The sequence below is a fragment of the Corvus hawaiiensis genome, chromosome Z (genome assembly GCF_020740725.1).
Source record: "Corvus hawaiiensis isolate bCorHaw1 chromosome Z, bCorHaw1.pri.cur, whole genome shotgun sequence".
In the NCBI taxonomy this organism is placed as follows: domain Eukaryota; kingdom Metazoa; phylum Chordata; class Aves; order Passeriformes; family Corvidae; genus Corvus; species Corvus hawaiiensis.
Window position 1 is genome coordinate 36421969 of NC_063255.1, and position 13234 is coordinate 36435202.

The window sequence follows — 13234 nt, forward strand, 5'->3', positions numbered from 1 at the left end:
GTTCCTGAAACCCTTTTTTTGCTTTTGTAAAGCAAAGCTGTCTGCTAGGATATCAGCTCAAGAGCTCTAGGCAGAAAAACTGGGTGAGTAAAAGCTTAACATCGCATGGTATATCAATAGGTCATGGCAAATAGAAATATGGGGCACTTTGCTGCCAAGTGTTATTTATAATTGCTCTGATGGAGGAAATAACACTTCAAATTAATAGAATGAGAGAAACATTGGATATGGGGCAGCTGTTTAATATGTTTCAACTGTAATTTCTTGGCAAAATATACTGAGTGTCATCTGAAAGAACTTTTTACGGCCTGCTACTGAGACTTGTTGGTACATTGGAGCATGAACAATTTAACTTCAACAAATAGAACCCATCTTGCTAACCTCTCCTATGTGCTTTGTGTCAACCCTATGACATGGTGTGTTAGCATGAAGGAATTTTCTGCTTAGAAAAATATACATACAGAGTTGTAACCAGACAGCCAGATTGGAGGAGGCTTACAGAAAACAGCAGGAAAAAAAAAAAATGCTGCCCAATGACACATTAAGACTCAAGGGCAAAACATTTAACTATGCAAGGTGAAGGAGACCTAATAAGGTAATAGAGTCAAGCATTTTCATAACTCCTTTCTTTTTAACTTTTGCCTCTGCCAGCCATTCACCTGAGTTCTACTGAGAACCCAAATATGCAGTCATCTTTATCTTGTCTTCTAAATCAACAACATATGAGTTTCTTCTTGTTTTCTTTGCAACCAGATGATAATTGTGAGAAAAATCAGTTATTTTTTTCTTTCCAACATACACAACAATATGTGTGTCTCAATATTCGACATTTGCTCTTTAAATGTTGTCCTTTTCCCTCATAATTTCTGGATTGTATTTTGCTGTAGTTTCCTGAGGACAATAAATTCTTGAGTAACATATATATGAACAGGACTGACGCAGCTTTACTAGCAGAGATTCAGCAACCTGTCTCATGCCAGCTGCACTGATGTTGCCACCAGCACTGAATAAATGTTGTAGTTTGTGGTTATACTAGAACACAAACTTACTGATCATGCTATGTGTTTTCCCCTCTTTATTTCTCCTGGGCTTGACTTACACAGTTTAAAATGTATTTCTTAGACCAAATTCATTCGGGTATTTCTCTTGAAATAGGAAGCTGGTATTTTCTGCTGGGAGCTATGCTAACTGAAAAAAGTGTTTCTGAAATGTCATTTAAGCAGGGGGGCTCTGCTGTGAGTTTCCCTTTCCCTTGAAGGAAAAATAGTACATCACAGTATTGCCTCAGGAACAACCTGGAGATTTACTAAATCACAAAGGAAATGCATCAAACTTGTTGGTTTCCCATTTTTTTTCTGACATGTAAGAGAGAGAAAGAGAAAATTCATGTGCCTGTCCTTCACTGGCTGAAAAATAACTTCCTAGTTCTTCTGCCTTAGTGCCTCTGTATAACAAGCTGAAGATTGGGTCGAGGTTTGCCAGGACTTGCTTCAACATACCTGTTCCCTGCTTGCAAATCAGCAGGAGAAAGAGCAGCTGCACAAGCGAAAGATGGGCAAGATTTTTTCTGGTAGTAGAAAATATTGATTTTATGGCTAACTGCCTTCACAGCAACACTGCTTAGTGCTACTGTGATAGCTCCGTGGAGTGGATTGAGGGCCTGAGTACTGCCTCGTGGGACTCGGAAAGAGTCTGCAGCTATCAATATTTCTTTGAGCCTAAACACACTGTTATTGCTCTGTAGATGCCCCTTGAACTTATTTATATCTCCTCAGGAATTGCCATGAGTGTTTTGACTTCAGGTACAAGTGTCTTTCACAGATGTAAATGATTTGCCTGGAGGCTGAACTCATGCTCTGGCACAAGAGGTATTGACGTAGGAAGGATCAGGGACAGGGCTCTCACCCATGCAGTCCCAGTTTTCCACTCCATGTTTCAGCAGTTAGTCATATAAAAAAAAATAGAAAACAGAAGGAATTTTTATTTTACTTTTTATTTCTATTGCTACCAGCATGCACCCCACATCTAAGAAGGCAAAAGCATGTTTCTACTGGTGAAACTTGAAGAAGCTTTCAGGGTTGGCTGAAAATGCTCCATAGAGCTCTCAGCAAAATAAAGGAGGGAAAATCTCCTATTACCTCAGATCTCTTGTGCTCTGAGGTAGGCAGGGACTCGATATATGTCTTTGCCTGAGTTAAAGCAGCTTCCAGTAGGTTTAGCTTGAATGTTACCTGCAAGACTTATTATTTTCCAACCCAGATATCAGAGGACAAATTGATATACCCCTCACAAGAAGTAGATACTTCTTGAATATTGATTTGCGTATTTGATAGTACTGATACAAGATTCTAAGGCCAGCAAGACTTTAGGGCATGGGCATTTTGACTTTCAAGCAGTAGTGATCAGACACTCTGACCACCCCCATGGTCCAGCCCTTTGCACTGAGGTTCTTCATCCCTTAACAGAAACCTCAGCACAGGATGACGTTAGACAGAAAGGCAGTTTTGTCACCTCATTTGGGCATGACCTGTGGATGTTACTCCAACAACACCCTGAAATTGCTAATGCCTTGCTGTCTTCAGTTCTTATTTGAGGTGGGAATAATTTTCTGTGCTATTTAAACCTGGCTGCACTGTGTATTGAGAGTAAGGAAAAGCTTCCCATCATATGTATGCTGAATAATGCTAGGATCAGTTAGACACTCCAGAAGGTAGTGCTAGCAGAGTACAGATAAAGTGCCTATCCCTATAATTCATAACTTGCAAAGCATGGTAAAATATAATTACTAATGCAGCTAACAGTCTTTACAAGTCCTTTCCAAAAGTGGCAGGGGTTTTTGTATTGCTTTCTGGTCTCTTTGAAGTCTTGGGACAAAATTAAAACCTTACTAAGTGGATGAAATAAAGGATTATATTAATTTAAAAACAAACATCCCAAATCCCAAAAAACCAGTAAACACGCCAGTAATAGAAGTCATCTGTTAATAGAAAAAAGATATCTATCTACCTATCGTTTTACTTTAACTTCTCAGTTTGTTGGAGAATTTTTTTGGCATATATTCCTGTCCATATGTGCACTTGTTTACTATACCATTTACAAAGTCCTTAGCATACAGATGGTACAAAATAAAGTGAATAAAAATTAATAGATTCCTATTACTTTATTTTCTTTAATTCTACTTTTATTACAAAATCCATTTTGTTTCTGTCTAGAAATAGTTTAGACATCAGAAGAATGCTTAGCAACTATTAAATGTAGATTGCAGCCTGAGTGCTAAAGTAAAGTAAGTCTATATAATTTAATAGCTTTTCAATTTAATGAAAATTCGTTGCCAGATTGTTTAATCAAGAATTTGTCATTGTCTGTGCAAATAATTTCATGTGAAACTGTCAACAGTTTCTCACAGATTTCTCAGTAGAAAACCTAAAGAAAAGCTTCAATAAAGCACAGCCTTTGCAATATCAGGAGTTCATTTCAGAAAAGTGTCAGCCCATTTGACGTAATTTTACAAGGGATGGATCGTTACATTTCAGGTGAAGTTAATGACACATGCAGCAGAAGCATTCTGCAGGTATTAAGTATATCTGACAGAAAATACAAATCTAGTTTCAGACAACACAACTGTAATTTGAAGCTTATTGTGAGAGTGTTTGCAGCTGTGAGCTCTTTATAAAGGGTGATTGTTATGTTCCTCAACAATCTTAGTCATACCATTAAGATGTCCATCAAACTTGTGAAGCAGAAAGCCAGCAAATGTTTAAATTACAGGCCTTTGGTAATTTACATTGACCTCTTAAGCATCAGGTGAATTATTAAGTAAAAAGCATAAATTGCTGCACCCTTAAAACCTTTGATGACCAGGCCAGATATGCGTTCTCAGAGAGTGGTTCAGTTGCAAACAAAATATAATAAACAAGACAGCTGAGAGTACCCATCGTTAAGAAAAAAATCAACACTGATCAAAAAACCAATGCAGTGTTGTAGTGGGGGTTCCTACAACACGTATATTCAGTGAGGCCCGTGGAAAAGAAATATAAGGACCAATTCTTGGTAGATATTTCAGAGAGATGTTTATTTTCAGCCGCATGGCCGGTGACTTCTGAAGAACTGTGGCAATCATGGGACCAGAGGGTCCTTGCTGGGCAGGGGAACACAAAACAACCAATGGGGAAGGAGGCTGACCAGGGGCTAGGGAAACCCCATGCCTCCCTCCCAGTGCCCCTCTCCCAGGACCCCATGCCAGGGGGGAGGAACCCCAAGAGTGCAGTGCTTTGTGCTGGCCTCTTCACATTGAGAACTTACTTTCAGTGTGGTAGCAAGTAGGTGCAAGCACAAGAATGCAGAATATCTATGAAGACTAAGAAAGATCAAATGAAGGTAAAAGAAATACCATATACAAAGTTAGAATATGATGAACTGAGAAGGAAATGTCAAAAACATTATAATCTAAAGCTCCAGATATCGCCCAAGAGTTAAAAATGTTTTCTTATGCTCTTGTGCTTCACCTAGAGGCCTTAGAAGTTTTCACTGCTGTCCCTATTTTGTATTAATAACTATAAAAGTGTGGATACAAAAATGCTGCTAGCAAGGATTTTCTTGCTGTTTTCTAAGCCTGTGAGAGACTTTTCTCTCTTACAGAAGAGGTAGCAGAGTTATGTAAACAACCACACATCTGAACAACCACCTGCAACCTTGAAAAGTCTTGTTTATGGTACAGTAGAAAAATATTTTGACAATGGATGTTTTAGGATTTTAGCCAATCACCCCAGAGGGTGGCTGATCCTTTGTCCAATTAGACTATGAAGAAAAAAGTCTATAAAAGAGTTTGTAAAATAATTAAATAAATCAATCTGCTGCACAATTCCTGCCTGCTGGATCTTCTCTCCTCCTCCCTACAGCTGCGGGACACGGTGATATACCCTAGGGCGTAGGAGTGCGGTAATATAAAAGTACTACAAATATGGTTCAAAGAGAATAATCAGGATGTCTTTAACAGCTCCTAAGCATTGCCCAATATTGGTCTCAAAACCCCAAACCCAGAGCTAGATGGTAGTTTACTTCTTAATAAAGGAAGCTATTGTTAACAATCTAACCTGTGAGATAGCAGTCACCTCTTCTTTAACTGGACTCGTGCATTATAAGCATTCGAAAAGATTTCCATTTTTGAAAGAATTTCTCAAAGGGGCAATGGATGCCCTTACTTCTAAGTTTATTAAGTAAAAGGCCTTTTCATGAATCCTGCAGAAATGGCAGCCAATAAAAGGATGTGTCCTTTCTTCCAAACATACCTGAGAACAGGAACATGAATCATATATGGAAGCTCTGTGAACAGTCAATTTTTTAAAAAATAAATTTGAAGAATACTGTAATTAAAAGAAATGTGAAGAATACTGTCATTGCAAACATTTACAAACTGTTTCCAAACCTTAAATTTAGATTTGGATTTGGTAAACATTTATTGTGTTATTTAAGGTATATGTATTCTGAACTGTGAACCAGTCCAGTAAGTATACCATAACCTGTATCTAGAGGACATTCCCAGGTTCCTATCTGTATTGCAGCTATTTGTAACTGACACTCGCATTGGATTTTTACATTGGTAGTTTGGAACAAAGATCAACATGAAATGTCAAGGTTTTAGCTGAAATTTAAGTCCCTGCTTCTCATAGTTTAATAAAAGGCAATTACTTATTTAAAGTTAAATGCAAAGATTAAGAGTTTCTAGGTCCTGCTGTGGGTTTATCAAATTTGCAAAACATCATACAGTGCAAAGTTATCATTTGTCAGTTTTAATTTCACTGACAGTATGAGTCTGCATGCATTCCTGCATATACACGTATCTGCCAACAGTGATTGGAAAAGACTGTTTTGCCTTACTACTTTGGATGAGGTGCATGACGCTCCTTTTCTTGTCTGTTTATGGGCTGAAATGTACATATGCTTTCCCCTTCAATTCAAGTTCTGTGAGCACATCAAACCAGAACAATACATAGAAAATGCTGAAGGCTTGCACATTATGTATGCATGCTTTCCTGCAAGTCTTAGAATTATAGTTGCTGTGGTTTTTTCTGCTTTCAACACATACTGAATGAGAGCTTTGAGATGAAGTTTGAAAAACTGAAATGAACAGAGCTGTCATCTATTTCTCTACATGCTGGTATTTAGCCTCAGGCTGTATCACACTCGGTGTAGACTTTTAAAGAAGGGTTTTAAGGGGGAAGAAGAAAGCTTTCTTACCTGCCTTTGCTGCTGCCAGGTTCAATGCAAATCAAATATGGTTCAGCCAACTGAATTTGCACTAGTTTTATTGTTTGTTATTCTTCTTTCTCATTCTCTTGGGACGTGCTACTAAAGACTAACACTTGTGGGTTTTTTGATATTTTTGCCTTTGTAACTGCTTTTGGTTTAAATTAACCTTCTCATGACAGCCTGAATCATAGTATTGTAGGGAAACTGTTGCGTTGGGAAATGGAAATGGTTATTGATAACCTCTGCTTCAGACAAACTATTGCCCATTCCAAATGGTAGTCTCTCAGGCACAGCTTGTATTTTGTCATTGGTTTTCTCAGGTATCCCTGTCAAAACTGTAGGATAGACATGAAATAATACCTCATATGTTGACAATCAACACAGTGATCAGTGCTATGCTGTAAAGGAGGTCTATGCTATGTTTTATGACATGAATAAAGCAAAAGCCTAGGCCTGCTGAAGACTAACAAAAATACATCTGCTAACGTTTCCTCAACAATTGTCTTTCCTGATTTCATTATTTATCTTTTGCAGATTCTAGAACTCTCACAGGCTGAGTGTGATGGTTTTGCCTTTTTAAGCAGAGGGAATGCAGATTGCCCACAAAACAGCACATTAATGGGAAACAGTGTTATATAGTGTACACTTCTCTTGTCTTTGTCCTAGGGTCTTGACAAGGCAACAGTTTTTGTAAGAACTCTGTGTCAGAACTGAAAAATTTGGAAAACATAGTAAAGAATAAAAGTTATCATTCCTTTTTTTTTTTTTTTAAGTGGGTGAGAAAATCCAGAGATTCTTTTTAATATTTTTTCCAAATATTTTTCCATTTTTCAAGGGATAAAGCTGAAAGGCTTATTTTTAAAATCCTTCCATAGAGGTAGATGAAATCTGGACAATTTGGTGAATTCTGGGGTGCAAAGGTATAGCTGGAACAGGCTAAGGTTAAAAGCCTTAGCAGAATGTTATATATTTGCTCTAAAAATCTACTTCACAGTTGTAAAATAACACTGTAATAGATACACAGAACATTAAAGTACAACCTTAGAGCTCCCATGGTTATAGCAGGTTTTTAAGGGACAGGTTTTAGTCAGCTGAGCCACATTTTTCAAGGAGATATTTCTGCTCTTTGGTGTCACGTATTTCCTCTCTGTGTGTGGCTTCTCTGCATATATGTGGCACTGAGCCTGGTTTTCCCCTATATTTGCTGCTCAATTTTCACACTGTGGCTACTCTGCATGTTATGTTCTCTGTAGGTTATTTACTTCTGCATGGAGAAATAAATGACAGGTCACTGTGTTTGTGTGCAGGAAAACCTTAAACTGAAGGAAATTACATGTATGAGACAGAATGGCAAACATGTTTCTGGATTTCAGAATGCATGACAGAACATATTCCTTGCTCATGCCCCGCACAACACAATTAGTTTTCTCTGGCGTGTCTGGGACGGCTTTTGTTGTTTTAACTGCTCCAGCCCTGGGTCGGTCTGTGCCACGGTTCGCGAATCGACCAGGGACGAACCCGGGCTTCCCTGCACCCCCTCCGTTATCTGCTTCGCTTTTGCCGTATCTGCTGCTCTGGGTGTTTAGCATTTTGGGCAGCTCGTGATCTGTTACAAATAGCCTTCTGTTCCGTTTGAGTTTTAGCTCCCGCCGCCTGAGAGGGAAGCAGGCGGGGCCCCCTCTCCCTCTCGTGCAGGCAGCAGAGGCTGCGCACAAGCCGCGTCGCTGTGAGGAGCTGCAGGCGTCTCGCTGCGCTGTTCCATCTGACTTTTGCATGCAATTACTTCATATACCACTCTGCAATTAGGAAGAAGCTTAGCAGCTGGACCATTTCCACGGGAGGCTGTTTATTAACTTACTAAAAGCATCTCTCTGCGATTTTGACATAACATTTCCCATTATGACTCTAGGATTAATCCTGAAGCATAAAGTCCATACCTGACAGTGACGTCAGAAGTTTTCCTCAGTTCCCTCTGCTCCGTAACTGTTCAGAAGTACGGTCCTGGTTCCTTTCACCAGCCTCTAGGGTCCGAGATCCTGTTTCTCTTTTTTTTTTTTTTTTTTTCTTTTTTTTTTCTTTTTTCCCCGGGGAATAGTCTTCTTCCTTTTCCCAGCTCGAAGCTGCTTTTTCTTCTTTTCTCGTTTTCTTCAGGGAGGTTCAAACTCTGAGTCCTCACACGGGTCACCAATTATTAGTTTTCTCTGTGTTTTCATTTTTGTCTCTCTGAATCGTGGGTTCTTTTACTCAGTTTGGATTGAAAGGCAGAGGACGCTAGATTGTTCTTCAGACTTAGACGTTTATTATTTTCTTATCTATAGCACAGCTGCACGGGATGTGCCTCCAAGGTAACACAGTGGAAAATGGCTCCGAGTTCTAACTTTCAAGTCTGTTTAAGGTCCAAATCACCCAATTATAAAACTTGTTTTTATTTATAATCCAATAACTATCTATTCATGGTCTGCAGTGTGGGTTTTTTAACCCAATAAAAGAACACTCAGATTTGTGAAGAAGAAGGACAAGAAGAGCTAATCCCCACCCAAAATCCTCCATATTGTTACACATGTATATATAATATCCCAGAAACCTAAATTCTCTAAACCCAGAGTTCCAACACAACACATTTTGTAACACAAAATACATGTTTCCTTTTCCAAAGCATCTAAAACACGCCAAGGGTTATGAAGTTATAACTAATATTATTCTTCCTGAAGATTTTTGGGCATCTGTTTGAACTGAAATAAATTCAGAATGTATATTCCTTAAGGATAAGTAGACTTACTTTTGGTTTATATAAAAAGGTTCTTCTGAGAACAAAACTTTCAATAATAATTTCACTCAGACCTGTTTCTAACCTAAAATTTGGTTTAAAATGATTAACATAACTTGATTTCAAGTTGATTGTATGTGAACTGCATTTTTGCAAGTTGTTAATTTGCTTGGCTGAATTACTGAGGCTCTGAAACTAGTTTTGACTTCTGTCTACTATGGTTGGTGGAGGAAATACAAATACTATGATGTATGAGCTGTAAGGTATCTCCTTTGAGATCATGCAAGTTCTCTGCCATTTGAGAAGAGGGGAGATTTAATGAAAAATGTGAATCTAGATGTATTTAACTGATTTGCAATGCTTGGGTAGTGGAGAATATTACAGGTTAGAATAACTTAAATGGCCTTTCTTGTCTTGGCAAAGAATTATATCTTTTGTCAAAACTAAATGGGCCTTGCTGTAGACCATTCTGATTTTACAAAACCAACATTGTCTAGGAAAAAGATTGCTTTGGAGTAATTTATTTTCTAGTATCAGTCAATAACCTAACACTAAGGAAATGTATTGCTAAAGGTTTTGAAAACAAAGTTTCTGAACTATTTCCTAAGAACTTGCCTTCAAACTGACTGTCAGTAGGATTTCATAAAGACATTTTACTTTAGTAGATATTTATCTCAGAGGAATTACACATATATTATTAATAGAAAGCATTATACCATCTCTAAAACTAGTACTCTGCAATATGCAGGGAAAAGCAAGGAAAGAAATTAAACCCTGTATTCAGATCTTCAAAAGAGTATGAAGTATGAATTGATCTTGCCAATAGAATAGTTTGTTTCATGATTAATTACCTATTTAATAACTTGTATAGTGATTACTCTATTTAATAACTTGTATAGTGATTACACTTATCAAAAATTGGTGTGTAAGTAGAGGCAAAGATAGGTTAATTGGCTGGTTTGTAAGTTCCATGCAGTATGAAGAAATGAACCCTGATTTAAAGAAGATATTTGTATTTATAGAAAAAGCATATTTTTCCCCAGTTTCTAAAAATTTGCACTAGAATAATTGTGTCAATTTTATTATCCCTAGCTTTAAATGGCAATAAAAATGTTAGCAGTTTTGGAAAATGGATTATACTAAGCAATGTTGAAGCTTTTTTCCCTAATTTTACAACCAGATGGTCACATATTGAAGCATCCTAGATTATCTCAAAAGTGTTTACTTTATAAACACAGTTGAAAATACTACACTTCTGGCAAGCCTAAAACTGCTTTGTTACCCGTATGAAGCTTTTCGACAAGAGTCACTCACTGAAATGACAGGTGTAAGCTGTGCTTCTTGACAGTAAGAGGTCAGGAAATTCACGCCAACTTGAAGTAGATCAAAGGCAACAAATTCCTCATAAAAATGAGGAAGAGAATTAGTGCTATTCAGGAAGATTAAATCAAGTCTCAGTTAAATTAAATTAAATGGAAAATTTTCATTACATGTAGGGAAATTAAACCAAATAACTGGACCTGGATTCATAACCTAAGTGCACATGCAACTTTTACTCTACAGATAATCCGGCTGAATCCAGCTCTGGGATCCATCACAGGAAGGACATGGACCTGTTGGAGAGAGTCTAGATGAAGGCCATCAAGATGAATTTAGAGGGATGAAGCACCTTTCCTGTGAGGAACATCTGAGAGAATTGGGACTGTTCAGCCTGAAAAAGAGCATCAGGGTGTACCTAACTGCAGCCTTCTGGTACCTGAAGGGAGCCTACAAGAAAGACAGAGAGACACTACTTAAAAGACCATGTAGTGATAGGACAGGTTTAGAGGGCAGGTTTAGATTAGATATTAGGAAGAATTTCTTTACTATGAGAGTGGTGAGGCACTGGAAAAGGTTGCCCAGAGAAGTTATGGATGCTCCAATCCTGCCAGTCTTCAAGGCCAAGTTGGATGGGGCTTTGAGTAACCTGATGTAGTGGAAGGTGTCCCTGTCCATGGCAGGGGGGTTGGAACTAGATAGTCTCTAAGGTGCTTTTCAACACAGGCCATTCTTTAATTCTGTCAATTCCATTAAAGTAATAACTTGAGTAATAATTTAGGGAAAGCACTGGAGAAATTCTTATGAATTAATATGTTACAGTCTTGGAAGTAGCTTGCAAGGTGTGTCCCAGTGCGTTTATAGGAGTCATGCCCAAGAAGTAGAATAGATACCTGTCTAAATATTGAAAATTCTTGATGCAAACTCTTGTTGGAAACCATGAAATAAAGACACATACAGAAATAAAGACAACTGAGACACTCAAAACACCTTTGAGGTTTGAAATATATTTCTTCCAAAATTTAAACTGTTCCAAAATCCATAAAATTTAGTGTAAATATGCAGTCCAAAAGGTAAAAAGAAATTATTTCTGGTACTTGGTATCATTTTATATGTCAGAAACATTCATTAAAATCCCATTCATTTGGTAGCATAAACTTCTGTTGCTATTTCGGTTTCAGTGACATTGGATGTTACCACAGCAATAAAAAAAAATAAATTCATAAAAAGAAAAAATAAAAGGAGAAATGAAATGGACTTTGTTCTCATCCAAAAATAAAAAGTTGCTACAAGAATGCTAATGGGGTATGTGTGCTGACAGTCAAAGAAATGTGTCTGGTACATAACAGGCAGCAGAGAAATGGCTGAATAATTTATTAGAGGACTTGGTTATTTATTTGAACTTAAGCAGAAGGCCATTAGATATTTACTGCAAGACAGATTAACACGATTAAGAACAGTCTTGTTATTTTTCATCCAGTATGGGTGCTGGGCTTGCCGTCTCATTTTCATGTGTCATAGGTAGCTTGCCTCTGCTGGGCCTCTGTGATTCAGCTGTCATAGATGTTGGTGTGACTCTTCCCATTCACTTTGAGGAGTCTTGGACTGAGCTGCTAAACTACATTTTCCTTCATGAATATCAATGGAAGTGGCATGTCAGTGCCAGATTTCATTTTATTCTTAATGCACCCTGCTGGATAGAGTACATGCTTTGTTCATTCAATGAGTATGAAATACCAAAACCTGTCAGAGAGATATCAGAGGCAATTATAGCACATTTAGAGTACTATGCTATGAGGAAATAGTTTCAGAATAACTAGTAATTTATTCTATCCAAATTGTTTCAACTACACTGTGAGAATATATAATTGACAGCAACTGATATCATAAAAATGTTAGCCAAATTACATTAGCTGTAAGTTAACTCTAGTTCTGCTTTATTTTGCTGGAATAAAATGTGACTTTTTTGTTTTTAACAAGAATAGAGCCCCTTGTACATAAGACAGAAAGAGCTGTATATTCTGCATAAAGTACAATTTGTGGTTAAATTTCTTATAACGTGGATTTTTTTTATCTTTGTTAGTTTTTCCAAGCAATAATTCACCATTTGTTTTTAAGGTACTGGTCTTATAAATGGGGATCTGTAAGAGAAAACTGGTGATGATCTGTTTTGGGGTGTACTTCCCTCCATCAAAATACTGGAAACAAGATATTCTGTGAAATTTAGCATACATAAGTGCTTAAGCTGGTATAGTAAAGAAATAATACACATTAAGGGATCACAGAAATTGAATAACTGATTTTAAACCTCCCTTTGACCCTGATTTGTGACCTTATCATCTGCTTCTACAGAGTAAGTTAAAAAAGATAAGTGACCTTTTCTGTTGCGTACAAATTAAGCATTATCAAAACAAGTATGTAGGGTTTGTACACTCACATTTTAAAATTTGACATATGGAATTGGGCAAAGTGCAAAAAAGAGTCACTTCCAAGAGGCAGAAGTAATGTTTATCACAGAGATACATAAAGAGTTCACACTCTACATTTGAGAGAAAAACCTGAGAAGTGACTTGACTGCAGTTTATAAGTACTTTCACAGAGAGAAAAAGCCAATTGCTTAAGTACTTTGCAATTTTTCCAGGCAGAGAAAGACATAAAAAAACCCAGAGGCAGAAACTGGAATGAAACCAAGAAATAGATTTTGAACAGTGAAAACGATTAAACCCTGAAATAAGCAGTAGTGGATCCTTCACCTCTCTAAAAAAACATCATCTGCATTCTGGAAGGTACTAGCTAAAAATAAGCTACCAGATTTCATGCAGCTGTATTTGAGTGATACAAAACAAGCTGGGCAAGGGTATGTGCAAACAGATGATAGCAATTAGGAATGGGGAGAGAAAA

The 13234-nt window shown here is 37.4% G+C and overlaps 2 long non-coding RNA genes across 2 annotated transcripts in view; one reads left to right on the forward strand and one right to left on the reverse strand.

Moving 5' to 3' along the window:
- Nucleotides 1–8588, reverse strand: part of LOC125320118 — a 53228-nt gene extending 44640 nt beyond the window's left edge. The window contains exon 1 of the long non-coding RNA XR_007201011.1: nucleotides 8187–8588. This is a non-coding gene — a long non-coding RNA (uncharacterized LOC125320118). The remainder of the gene's footprint in view (nucleotides 1–8186) is intronic.
- A 2252-nt stretch (nucleotides 8589–10840) lies between these two features.
- The window catches only part of LOC125320515, a 36234-nt gene continuing 33840 nt past the window's right edge, over nucleotides 10841–13234 (forward strand). Inside the window, exon 1 of the long non-coding RNA XR_007201145.1 lies at nucleotides 10841–10889. This is a non-coding gene — a long non-coding RNA (uncharacterized LOC125320515). The remainder of the gene's footprint in view (nucleotides 10890–13234) is intronic.